At 41.2% G+C, this 14,261-nt stretch overlaps 1 pseudogene; it reads left to right on the forward strand.

Moving 5' to 3' along the window:
• The first annotated feature begins 628 nt into the window (after nt 1-628).
• Nucleotides 629-1,389, forward strand: LOC144255690 (ribosome biogenesis protein NSA2 homolog pseudogene; annotated as a pseudogene).
• The last annotated feature ends 12,872 nt before the right edge of the window (nt 1,390-14,261 follow it).

Consider the following 14,261-nt stretch of genomic DNA (forward strand, 5'->3'; position numbering starts at 1 on the left):
TTGTTGGTCCCACTGTACAGGTGACTAAATAAAGAGTGAGGTCTCATAGTTAATAGTAGTAGAGCTGAGTCATCAAATCTACCCGTGCCCAGCTTTGAAAAACCATCATTTTTCTGTTCTAAAACCTTGTCTCTCATACTGGTCCCTGCTATATCCTTGGACACTATCACACTGAATTCCAAAACACCACTGTGTGGGGGTTGTATTATCCCATTTCCCAGATATGGAACCTGAGGACCAAAGAGCACAATGTCTTCCCAAAGCTGGTCAACTCATTTTTAGACCATCAGAATAAATCATGGCCACGGGCTGGGGTTGTGGCTCATCAGTAGAGAGCTTGCCTGGCTCCTGCAAGGCCCTGGGTTCAATCCTCAGCACCACATAAAAATAAATAAAGACATTGTGTACAACTAAAAGAAATAAATATTTTTTAAAAAAAGAATAAATCATGGCCAGCTGGTTTAAAGAGAGGCTCAGAAAGGATGCACATGAGTGCTCCTCACCCTGCAGTTTTAAAGCTCTTTCCTCTTCTGCGCTGCAAGGAGCCAGCTCCTGGGTCTTTGGTACCTGGAAATCGAGAGCTGCTTCTGGCCCTGGAGGCTGTGCCCACAGCTCTGTGGCTGTCACCATGCCACAAAATGAATATATTGAATTACCCCATAAATATGGATATCATTTGGATTACCATGAGAAAAAGAGGAAGAAGGAAAGTGGAGAACATTTCAAAGAAGGCAAAAATAAAAATAAAAATAAGATTGGTCTGAAGGCCAAATTCTACCACACACAGCACCATGTGGAGAAAATACAAATGAAAAAGATGCATGAAAAGTGAAATACCAAATCAAAGAATGGCTGAAAAGACTCCCCAGGGAGCAGTACCAGCGTATCTCCTGGACAGAGAGGGACAGACCCAAGCAAAAGTACTTTCCAACATGATTAAACAAAAAAGAAAAGAGAAGGGGGGAAGGAGGGGAAGCCCCCCTTCCCAAAGTTGGTGCCCAGGAAGAAACAGAAGTCTTAAAAGTGATTCAAACAGGAAAGAGAATAAAGAAGGCCTGGAAGAGGAGGGTTGCTCAAGTCTGCTCTGTTGGAGATGGCTTTACAAGAAAACACCTAAACATGACAGATTCATCAGACCAATGGGCTTACATCTCAACAAGGCCCATATAACACATCCTGAACTGAAAGCCACCTTTTGCCTACCCAATACTTGGGGTGAAAAAGAATCCTTCATCCCTACAATATACAATTTTGGGTATAGTCATTGAGGTGAATGTGAGGGAGTTGGGCCTTGTAAGACAAGGAGGCAAAGTTATTTAGGGAAAATAGACCCAGGTTACCAATAATCCTGAAAAAAATATATGCATAAATGCAGTCTTACTGGTTTGACAGACTTTTACACTCCTTATAATTATTAAAGACTACAAATCCATCAGAAAAACCACCATAACTGTGATATTTATGAATACTACCAAACAGCCTTACATATTAAGTCATTAAGAGAACTATTTATTAAACTGTAAAAATAAATAAATAAATAGATAGATACATAGATAGATAAATAAATACAAAAGAAGAAGAAGTTATGACCAGTCCTTGGTCACCCAGTGGTCATCTTGGGAAGGCTGGCCTATCACATTTTATTGTGAGAATTACATTTACTTCTTAATGTTAAAGTTGTTATTGGGTCTCTCTACAAGTTTATTGTCTGTCTTCATTTATAAGCAGCCCAATCCTGACCTACCTGAGTAAGACATAACAATAGATGGGGCCCAGTCAGCTGGCTAGCGGACAAGTTGGCTCAGTGATGAGCAACCTCCTGAGACTCAGATTTTGCTTTGCTCCAAGGCTTCAGTGTTCTGGGGTTTCTTTATCACTTGCTTTAAAAATAGCTTCTTGCAAAAAAATATTTCTAAAGATCACAAACACATGCACAAGCAACACTTCAAACACTTCACTAACCACACTACAAAGCAAAGCAAAACAAGAAAACAGTTCCAGAAGCATGTCTGTGACACCAGGAGGGAGAAACAAGGACCCTGCGGTTAGAGCAGAGCTCCAGGAGGTCCTGCAAGATGCTAATGCAGAACTCACATTAGGCTCACATTAGCAAACACTGTCACCTCAAGGCCAAGTGCTTGAGCAATGTATGCAGGAAGGAAAGCCTGCCTGTCGTCCTGCAGCAGGGTAGGTGACAGCATCAGAGAGTCTATAATTAAAGGGCTAAGAAAAACAACAAGTGGTCTCAATGATTTCTGCAAGAGAAAGTATCTACATTGCATAACAGAGCAAGAATAGGCCCCTGCCCATTCCCTGCTGTTATCTTGGCATTGCATGTTTTCATAAGGCTTTAACTGCCATGCCATATACTGGTGGCAGAGTCACATCCTTTCCCTGTTTTCCCAGGAGGACATTTGTCTTCTTAATTTAAGCATGTGAAAGTTCCTGCTTCCACTACCAGAAGCTGAAACCAAATATTAAAACAAACCTTTCTCTAACAGCTCCTGTCTGAAGGTGTTTGTGCTGGTAACCTCTGTTTGTCTATGTTCGGCGCCACTGTCGTAAGGAGCCGTTGTGTATTTATACACCTATGCCTTTCTAAAAGATCACTTGCTCATTTCCTAATTTGTCCACTTAACAAACATTTACCCATCACTCTGTTCCTGATCCCAGATTAGGCCCTAGGGATACATAGATGGCAGGGTCTTTCCACTCCAGCAGTTCCTGCTTCCAGAGGAACAGAGGTGAAGGGGGTCATTGGGGTGGGTCTGTGTAAATGCAAAGGCAGGAGCCAGGCTCCTGGCACCAGTGAGTGGGACACTGATTTGAAAAACGTCAGAGAGGAGAGAACGGTGGAGCTGGGCAGTGAAGGATGAGTAGTTTCTAGGCTGGATGCTCTGGGGAGGCAGGGAGGGTGGAGGGGAAAGGGCTGGGATGACATTTTCACTTCTGAGCATGGTGAGAAGGAAGGAGACTTTTTGGTCTACTTTAAGCATTAATTTTAATTTTTTTTTTTTTGGTACTGGGGATTGAACCCATTGGCACTTAACCACCAAGTCATATCCCCAGATCTTTTTCATATTTTATTTAGAGACAAGGTCTCACTGAGTTGCTTAGGGCCTCACTAGGTTGCTGAGGCTGACTTTGAACTCCTAATCCTCTTGGCTCAGTCTCCCAAGCTGCTGGGGTTATAGGCATGCACCACACTAAGTATTTTTGAAGAAACTGCTTTCTTACAAAAGCAAAATAACCATGTCCACTAGAGTCTGCATCTTAACAAAGGCCACTGTTTCTGGTCTATAGTGCAAAGGCAAATAACTGCAGGAGGGTCAAACAACCTTGGGACAGAGGGGCTGCTTGCAATCTGTCACAAGCAGGGAGACAGCACAGGGGATTCTTTAGGAGGGAGCTGTTGTCTCACCTTCTCTTGAAGGCCCGTGGCAGGTTAACTCTGCAGCTCAAGGCAGAACTCCTACCATGATGACTCCCAGGCAGTGTCCTCTGGCACTTGGAGGAATGAAAGAGAGATGGAAATCCCACACTAGTGGAACCATTTGTGTGTCCCCCCAAACCTCAGCCCTCAGACCTCCCCTATAGATTTCTTCTCTTTAGTGCCTCTCAAAGCCTAATGCTAAGTATATACATGTTTGTTTGATCAACCAACTGAGTGACTACGAAGTTGAGGTGAAGACTAAGTTTGGGGCTGGATATAGCTCAGCTGGTAGAATGCTTGCTTCACATGCATAAGACCCTGGGTTCAATCCCCAGCACCACACACACAAAACAAAAACAAAACAAAACCTAAAAACCTAAGTTGGATTCTCCTTAAGGGCATCCACACCAGCCATAATTGTGCATCAAATTGCCACAACTCTATTTGCCCAAAGCTTCCAGTCTCGACTTGCATGGTGAAATTATAACCATGAGATTGAATTTATTTATTATTTGGTGTTGTAGGTGTATTTTAAATACTTTCTTATAACAGGATGGTCAAATCCACAGATTGTTAAAAACCAGGTAATCCTGAAAATGTCACAGACTGCCAGGCTCCACAGCATAGTGTATTCTGTGCTACTGTCTGGCCCTTCTCACTAGCTAACACACACACCCCATCGCTGACATCTACGGCTGGCTGGCGTCTCCACTACAGAAGACATTGCCTGGGCAGTTGCTGGCTTGTGGGTGGGCTGGGGGTCTAGCAGGTCATCATCTGGAAAGGAGTTGAGGGCTGCAGCAGAAATAAGCCAGGAAAATGCCAATGGTAGGAACATGTTCAATCCACACCTGTGCCATGTGTCACAGATTTAGGACAGCATTCTGACCCTAATTTTCAAGTCTGCTATTGTTACTATGTTCATCCAGTCTGCTTCCCATTTTCATTTCTTAAAATTAAACAGTTAGAATGGACTCACTTAAAGGACTCAACTCATCTGCAATTTTTTCCTTGGATCCTTTTTTTTCTCAAGACACCTCATTTTTTTTCCTGGTGTGCTCTTAGCATATGACTCCCTCATGCTGTGTCATCTTCTCAAAGAAAGATTCTGAGCAGGGCCCTGAGAAATCTTTCAAAAGCAACCTCAGTCTGAAGCTGGGGAGGCAGAAAAGATCAAGGCCTTGGGCACGGTCTTCTCAGCCCTGTTCTGATAGGAATCTAGCAGCACAGCCTCCTTTAGTTAGCTGCTGACCCCACTTCCCAGCCCACAGGCACCAACATCAGGGAGATAAGCCAGACTCTCACTCAGGAGGCTGGGCACTGGTCATGATTTCAACACCGTTTGTCTTCACTGGAACTCATGCTGAGGCCTGGTCCTCAGCATGATTATTGGAAGATGGGAACTTGTGAAAGGTGTTTGCGCCGTGGTGGAGCCAATGAACAGATCAATGGCTTTTTCAAGTGAGTTCTGGCTCTTATCTAATGGGATTAGTTACCAGGTGTTATAGTGTGCAGCTGCCCCCTCTGTTTTACCTCTTCTGCACAAACAAGCTTGCCTTTCTGATTTATGCCATAAGTTGAAGCAGCATAAGCCCCCCCACCAGAAGCCAAGCAGATACCACACCATGCTCTTGGACTTTCCTACCTCTGGAACTATAAACCAAAATAAAACCAAACTTTATAACCCACCACATCTCTGGCATTCTGTTAGAGCAACAGAAAACAGACAAAAAGAGTACTCTTCAGGACATTGCAGTTCATGTTGCTTTTCAATAATCATAAATACCCCATGCCCTTATCCTCACCCACATTGACTTCCTACGCAGAGAGGACATCTTTTGAGACAGCCTCTCTGAAGTTTGTATTAGCATCTGGCAGCTATATTTACTGAGTACTGACTATGTCCCAAACCAAGCACTTTGCCATGATCTTCCCATTTCAGCTTTCCATGAATCCTTTGGGAGTAGGCACAATATAACGATCCCTACTTTAAAAACAAGCAACAGAGCTTCAGAGAGAAAATTAACCAAGATAGCCCAGCTGGTAAGGGGCCAAGCTCGGATGGAAGCTGAACCTTCTCACTCCACTGTGAATGTTCTTAACCACTACTCCACAAGGCTGACAGTTTATTTTCTTGTTCTTATGGATATAAATCATATCATTAGTCTTTTTCAAATCAAGTAAGTCAAACCTTTACCTAACTTCTGATTCCTTAGGGTGACCTTTCACTTCCCTTCTTTAACTACTCCCTGTACTTCTCCATCTCCCAGGCAATTCAACAGGAAAAAAAATCACTGTCTTTCAAGGGAAGACCTGTCTCTCTGACAGGGGTTTCTCTGTTTCATCCTGGGAATCTCCTTGGGGTCAAGTGTTGACTTCTACTAACTACACAGTGCAGACCCCTTGCCTCTGGCTTCCAGTGGGTTCAGACAATGGGAGGCATGGGAGGAAACAGGAAGGTAGGAGGAGAGATGCCAGGTGTCTACTCCTTTGCTCCCTCCTGCTCTCCTGCTTAAGTCTAGGCTGCAGATGTGACCCTCACCACTCCCATTGTCTTAGCCCCTCTCATGTATCTCTAGCTGTCCCTAGGCTCCAACAAAACAACCTCTTCCTGTTGCCCCTTTAAGCTCAGAGGCCCTGTTGGAAATCCCTGGATGCTTTGGAGTTTTGTGGTTCTCTTGACCTGGCTACACCTCGTCAACTTCTTTCTAACATCCCATCTGAGTGTGCTTTCTGTCCCCTGCAGGACCCCACCTGATGACCTCTGGCACCCTCTAGATCCCTCTAGATCATAGAACAGGCTAAAACAAGACCTGACGGTGACTCTGGTCATCTATTTTTACAGCAATTCTGACTCACCTTTTATAAACTAGAGTCAAATGTGTTACCTGACAGGAGGGGAGGGAGCTTGGCTGTCCTTCTGCATTTTCCATAGCACTGCCTCTTCCCAACGTGGCAGCAGGGAGAATTCCAGGCACAGGAACCAAAATGGCATACTGACTTCCAAGTGCCACCTTTAAGTGTGCGGGTGGTTAAATTTAGAATATGAATAAACATTTATCCTTGGTACACACAGCATAATTTCACATCTGTAATAAACTTCTACTTTGACTCGATGTATATAAGCAGCTGTGCACTTGTTTTTTTTCTAAAAATAAAATCAATAACACCCCAGGAACACTCTCATCTTTACTCCCCTGTGATGTATTCTGAGCATGAACAAGTCCTCAAAGTTTCATGGGTTATTTTTCTTTTCTTCATATAATATACATGCCACAAATCTGCAATTATGAGATTTCTAAGAATTTAAATGTATTGTCTAGATACTAAATAACCCCTTTGTTTTTGGAAAACACACACACAACATCCAAGAGCATGGGCTTGTCTCTTGAAGGTCAACTGGTAGCCAAAGTTAAGTTCTGAAAACAAGTTTTGAAAAGACCACCTTTGTTACTTCCTTATCAATTGCAATAAGTAAGTAAATAATACCCATCTAAGAGAAGTATTCTTTCTTAACATGCTCCAATTATGAAAGTTTCTTAAGAGTGGTAACAATTCTGAATTATTCCCAACTCACAAAGAAATGGTCCAATCTGACCTGTGTACCGAGATGAACTCATTCAACCCAGCAACACTGATTCAAACAAAATTGAAAAGGTATAATACCCAGACCATGCTATACACCCAGAGCCAACAAGAAGCACTTTAGTATAGGACACCATGGTGAACTAAATCAGGGTCATTTTAGAAAAGAGACTGTCAAACATAATACATCTTAGATGACTTTATGATTTTAAAACAGAATGAGGGGAAACTTCTAATTAGAAATGAATTAGTTCATTAAACATGATTAAGTACTTCGTAAAGTTTTGCCCTGACCACCTGCTGATTTAGGCACCTTAAGAAATAAAGAAATATGGTCAATGACTCTTACCTTTAAGGAGTTTATAGTCTGGTCAGGTTAGGGCATAAAAAGGGAATTATGGCATATTAAAGTGGATACAGAAGAGTGAGAAATGAATGGTCTGGATGGTGAGAGCTCTGGGAATTCAAAAGAGGGAGAAAAGACAGAAAACTGCCTTCAGAGTCCTCAGGGGGGGAAAATAGTTTTTCTCTGAAAAGCAGCAGTTCCTGTTTTAAAAGTTACAAGAGGAAACTTTAAATTATCTAATTGAATCAAACCCAGTTTCTTTATTGTACAAGTTTGCCAACTAAAGAGGGTAATATTAAAACACTTTGTGGTGGTCCAAACAATGACTGAACACACTTATTTCTTGATGATTTTCTGTGGACTAAGGACATAAGAAGCATTCATTATCACCAGCCTGGCAGGAAGCACACAATTCAAGAATAGCAGACTTTCAGAAAACAGAGGGTAGTGAAATTATATTCTCTCTCCTCGCAGGTTTTCAATTGATCTTCTTAGAGCAATTTCAGAAAAATTACAAACAAATAATTTACACCCGATAAGAAAAGACAAGCTCAGGGAAGTTAGGTGATCCAAAAAATGAGGAAATATTTCTGGCTGAACTATGTTCCATAATGAAGGCCACACTGTCCTGATGGATGACCATTTTTCTTTCCTTATCTGAAGGCTTAATGCTAGGGTGCAAAATGAGGAGTTAAACTCTTCCTTTCTGTTGACTGCCAACACTTGCAATTTGTCAGACTCATTGCTATTTCATTTATTGTAGTGCTTAGCAAATCGCCATTGAGCTCTGTGGAGACAGAAGCCATCCTTGGGTCCAGCCAGTGCCCTATAGAGAGATGGGTAGAGGGAGAAGCTGCTGTCTTTCCAATTCATCTTGACTCATTTGGACTTGAAAAGGGAGCACTTTTCAGTCTGCAATGAATAGCACCACACAGAAAGTTGGACCAACTACCAAAAGGATTCCACGTGGGCCTTCTAAGTATAAGCATGATTTTTCCAGGTAATCTGTCATAAGTTCATGGCATCCTGGTGATTTCAGCTCCCATAGCTCCAAATTCTGAAGGATTTAAAGATGTTTCTTCAGAAATGACAGGAGCTGTTAGCTACGTTGCAAAACTTTTCTTTTTATTAGCAGATGGTGGGACTTCCTTTTTATTTCCAATTATGAAAACATGTCTCAACTTGTTATTTTAAGCTGTGGTGAGCATTTGACCTCCAGCATAAGGCACAGAGAGAAATAAGATTGTTTACTTTAGACTTAGTTTATAAATTAGTGTGTTGATTCAGGGTCTGGATAATCTATTTTGCTGTTCTGTTTGTTTTTTTTTTCTTTTTTAAATTCAGCAATAGTGTGTAATTTAAAATGCCAGGAAATGGTAATAAAAGGGTGGAGGTTTTTTCCTGCTCAGTAATTATGCTCTGATATTAAAGTTAAAATATACAAAATAAAAGCCATTGTTTAGTATTTTTCTTCATACCACACAGTCACTATAAAAGCTGTTTTATGTCCTTATCTTTGTCTATCCATATTTCTATTCTCCATATGAATTCAGCCCTTGTCAAATTCTCAAAAGGAGTGTTCTTGATGGTCTTTATCTGGGTCTTTATTTTGGCCATTCAGTTGCTTAAGATTAAGGTGAAAACAGATTTCACACTAGAGGAAAACACACCAGCCTGCAAGCTTATAAATCTAATCTCAAATGATTATATATGCAGAACAAGTAGGGTTTCTTAAAAAAAGAAAGTGTTCGCAAAAGTCAAATAAAGAATGACCACATAGAAAACACTGTGCAGACTTCTCAGATTCCAAATAGGAAAGGGAGGGTCACTACAAAATCAAGCAGAAATGAAAATGCTGGATATGGTGAGCTCTCTTTAAAGATTCACAGCCTGGAACCTCAAAGCCCCAGTAGTATCTTAGGTGCCAGTGACCTCTGAACCAATGAAGCATCTCTCACTTTTCTGTTCAAAACTTGCGCAGAATCCATGTCTAACAATCAAACTTTAAGTTTTGATTGTTATTCTCTTTGAAGATTCTGATTTTCTTAAACTACTTTCTCTGGACTTTTAAAAGAAGCACAAAGAAAAAGCAAATACCAACCAAACAACAACAACAACAACAACATGAGCTATGGAATGAATTAAAAAACAGGGCAAATACCTAAATGTGAGATTAACTTCAAACTTTACAAATTCAAGAAAGAAAATTTAAATGTGTCAAGTTGTAGGCAGCATTTAAGGCCATAACTAGTTATTATCCTGCAGTATTTATATGGTGCTCTGGGCACTAGATGCTTCTCAACCACTAATTACACATTTCTCTGGCTGTCCAAATAAGGGAGTGCAGTGTCCTTAACCACAATGAACAGGCAAAGAATCAGGAGTTAAGTGATGGGCCTCAGGTCACAGACTGAACAGAAGTTGGGAAAAAGGAATCTGATACCTAGAGTCTTTCAGACCAAGCAAACTTCTTGTCCAGCTTTACCTTCAAAATACCAAAGAGGTCAATACTGTTGTAGATTCAGAATTTTTGTTACAACAGTGAGAAAGCCAGAAACGTCACCACTCTTCAGGGAGCAAAATCAGTCACTGGAGTTGTTCTACAGCAGCCATTCTGGAATACTGGCCTATAGCAGAATCCCTTGGTGTCCAGGGCTTATTAAAATACAAACTTTTGAAAAGCGACTGCAGTCCTTCCCATTCAGGAATTCTGGGGTGAGGCCTGAGATTGTGCATTTCTAATAAGGTTCCTGGTGATACTGATGCTCCTGGTCTGGGAAATTGTATGCAATCCACCTTCCACTTTACATCAAGGCCTTTTCTCCTACACCTTGGAATCATTCCTCTCTCTCCAGGGATTATCTTCAGATGATACTCCTCTTCCTGTGGGCCTGGCTTTCCAGCTTCCTCATCCTGATTTTGGTCCTCATGTCCCATAGATGGAAATGAGGCCATGCAACAAGGTGATTAAAAGACTTGGTTCTGCTTTCTATCAGTTTTCCCACCCAAGTCTTAATATTTCCATTGTTGTACCTGTGCTATGGGATAAAATACTATTTGCCCTATAGGCTGAATTTAAGGGTTAATTGAGGTCACTGACTAGAACATTGGATGCCTGACATAGAATTAAGAACTCTCTGATATTTATCACTATTATTATTCTGTTTGCCCAACAAACATTATTGAACACCTATTTATTATACATTAGGGTATATGGAGATCTATAGGGCATATTGAGGGTAATGGAGAACTCTCAAGTAACTTACTATCTAAATCTTGAGCTACACGGGGGCCTCAGAGTCATCTAGGAATCATACTACATGAACAAGTTCCAAGAAACAATCCATAACAGGCAAACACGAAACAAAGCAAGGATAACCAAAATCTGTCTTCAAATGAAAACTTGTGTGAAAGACCAAAAGGTAAAGTTGGGGTTGTTCTGGTTGAACAGGGAGGGGAAATCAGATGTCCCTCCTCCTGATTCCTACCCTGCTTTGCCGAAGGCTTCTGTGGAGCCCAGGCTGTGCAACTTTGGTATAAGACACAGAGCCAACTGTGTTTCTATAGTTGGGATATGATCAGGTTAAAAGACCTCAGAATTATGTACTGGAAAGAATTTTACAGATTATTTAAAATTGATTTGGTGTTCTCATTTTACAGAGAAGGATACAGAAGCTTGGAGGTGTTTTAGAAGCAGATCCTAGGAACACAGACCACCTTCTTGATTCCTAACCCAAATTTCTTTCTGCTGCATTTCTTCTGCTCTTCATTCCTGCAAACAACACTCTAGGATGGAGTACGGCTCTTCTCCACTCAGTGGTACCAGAAGTTAAAATATTTCAGGCCAGCCTAGTGGGCAATTCAGGGTGTCTTCCTTCAAAATCCATCTCCTTCTCTGCAACTGAATTAGAGGGTACATCTAATAAAGATGTTGGCACTTCGTTGGTTAGTTTTATGCTCCAAAGTACACCCCTCCTCTGACATGCTGGCATTTTAATAAAGGTCATTCACAGAGGGGAAGAAGCATTGAAAAGAATTTGGGGAGGCTCAGAACCAGAAAAAACATCAAAGAAGGCCTGAGTCCATTGGCTGGCATCCATATGTGATGTTGATGGATGTCACAGGAGGGCACAGTTTCTTTCCAATTGCCATTGGCTTCCCTGCCAAGGAGAACAGTCTTTGAATTGCAAAGGAGAAAACAGAAGCCACTGTGTGGTAAACTGGAGAGGACCAAAACTTCTAACACTCTAAATGAATTCAAATCTGACACCTGGATGAACGGCACCTCAGGCTTACAGGAAATGTTCAAATGAGATGGTCAACCTGCCAGCGAGGCCTTCCAGCTTCCCCATCCATGAGAGGGAGGCCAGAAACAAGGAATGCAACAATGTCTCCATTTAATTTAAAAAAAGAAAAGAAAGAAACAAGATTTCTCCAAGATATAAGTAGTTGGACTAGAAATTGATCCCAGAAAGTATTAGTGGAGTGGGAGAGCGGGTTGTAAAGGGAATTGAGCCTGGTGGTGCCAAGGAGCCAAGTCAGCCTCCCTAGGAACAAACCATATCATACTAGGGCCAGTCACTTCTTAATAGGATAAAGCCACAAAATCGGTAGATCAGAGAAAATGAAGCAGACGAGATGGAGTTAGCAAAGAACTGAGGACGCCATTATAACACACAGGACAGAAATCAGTCCAATCAAGTAGGTGAACAACTTGATGATTGACATTTACAATAGACATGAATTAGTTTTAGGGAAACATTTCTTGGCCTTACCCCAGGTAATATTTAACCAAAAGCAGAGAGTATTCTTTCCTAAACTGTCCAGGTACAACAGATCAAATTAAAATTAGCATATTTGCAGGAAGTATGCTCTATCCCTTTTGTAGAATAAAAATTTAGAAGCTCGGACTACCACCTGGATGAAGTCAATAATACATTGGATGGCAAAATGCGTATTTAAAAAGATCTGACAGCCTAACAGGAAATTTGATAAAATTCTAATTAAAGAGAGGTAAGTATAATTTTTTGCTGAAAATCTTTTTTTTAAAAAAAAAAAGCATTGCTAATGTTGAGGAGACACAACCTAGTGAGGTACTTATGATATAGCTGTAGAAATTATAATTGGTGTAACCTCAATAGTACTTGAAGTAGGACAAAGCCACCAAGAAACTCTCATCTTCAGTTATGTCTGCAGAATAACGTGGTGGTCTGCTTTGGATGGACTATTTAGGCAAAGTTCTAGGTACCCCATTCTAAGATTAAGGAAGGACTGGGATAGGTCTGGAAGAGAATGAGAGGATTTGAAACCTCATCAGGTTAGACATGGTTGAAGGAACTGAATTAATAACATCTGGGCAGGCCTGGGCTGAACGGCCAACTAGGGATGTGTTCCAGGCAGTCCAGGCCCAACAGAAACGGTGCACCCTAACATCTTCAATGGCTGCTGCAGGAGGCAGGGATCTATCACAGGAGCCTGTCAAGGAAGGCCAGACAGTACTTCCCCAAAGATGCGACCTCTGTCCTCACCCTCTAGGCTGTCCCTGTCTTGGGTAGTGTCAACGTACCCATATTTGCAGCAACTAATCCTCTTCTGGAAATAAAGACCTAGGACTTCATCCAGCCAACTGGAAGAACTTCTTCTATGAGCCACCAAACTGTACTGAAATCCCAATAAAGCCTTTCTAATTAGATGCTGGGATCACAGAGAGCTTTCATCTAGGCAACTCGGGGCATTTTCACACCAATTATTGCTTTTTATCCTCATAATACTCCCACTACGTGAAGAGGAGGGAGCAGGTTTTATTTTGCCCATTTTGTAGGCAGAGGAGCTTGGGGAGACGTGGCAAATTCTACTCCATCCTGGGGTCTGGAATTGAAAATCTGGTTCTTTCCACATCTCCATTAAAAAGGGTATGTAGGCCACATTCCATCTTTCTGTAGGACACTGTCCTTATTACAAAGCATTTGTAATAAAGTGAAAAAGGTAAGAATGAAGAATAAAGACAGGAAAGATTATATTTTCAGATATGCATTACATTAAAAAAAACATTTTGAAGCATCAAGAAACATCAAGTGATCATGATGTGACCACTGATGGTTCACTTATATTTGATCAGCTGTAGAGTTCTGATATGAAATGAAGGATTCATTAATTTCAGGACAGCAGTTGCCTCCAATTATACCCTAAATTTAAAATAAGAGAATATGAAGCATGAATACCAAAGAGGCAAAAATGTCAACTAAATAATACTCACATCATCTACCCAACGTGCTCTTGACATTTTAACTAGAATCCAAGTCAGGCAGCTCCCACCAGTACAGGCAGGCATCTTGATGTTTCTTGTTATTTATGTGGTTCAGGGGCTGAAACAATGCCTAGCAAGTGACAGATGCTCAATAAAAACTTATCATGAAATCTCTATATGCCAGCCTCTGGGTATGGCACCAAAAAAAAAAAAAAACACAGGTCTATTTAAGATGTGATCCTTTCTCTAAAATGTAGTGGGGGACAGAGACATGGGAGTAGTTTAATGAACACAAAACACACAAAGTGCAGAGATATTGAAGCCATACCACCTAGGTTTAAAGTCAACTGTGTCAGACTCTACCTGTGATGCTCTGACAAGTTTCTAATTCTCTCTGTGCCTCAATGTTCTCAAAGTGGGGCTACAGCACACAGGGATATTGCAAAGGTTGTATGGGTTAATATCTGGAGGGGGAGTGTAAAGTACCTGATACAAAGTAAATGCCAATAAGTGCAGGAGAGATTTAAAGGTTCTGTGTGAGTATTTAGAACAAAGTGAGACCCAAAGGAGGGTCATTTCACGGTAGGGAAGTGAGACTGTCAGGAAAGACTCCAAGTTCAAGTAGCCCTTAATCTTATTCTTTTAAAATG

This window comes from Urocitellus parryii, chromosome 7, assembly GCF_045843805.1.
Source record: "Urocitellus parryii isolate mUroPar1 chromosome 7, mUroPar1.hap1, whole genome shotgun sequence".
Lineage (NCBI taxonomy): Eukaryota > Metazoa > Chordata > Mammalia > Rodentia > Sciuridae > Urocitellus > Urocitellus parryii.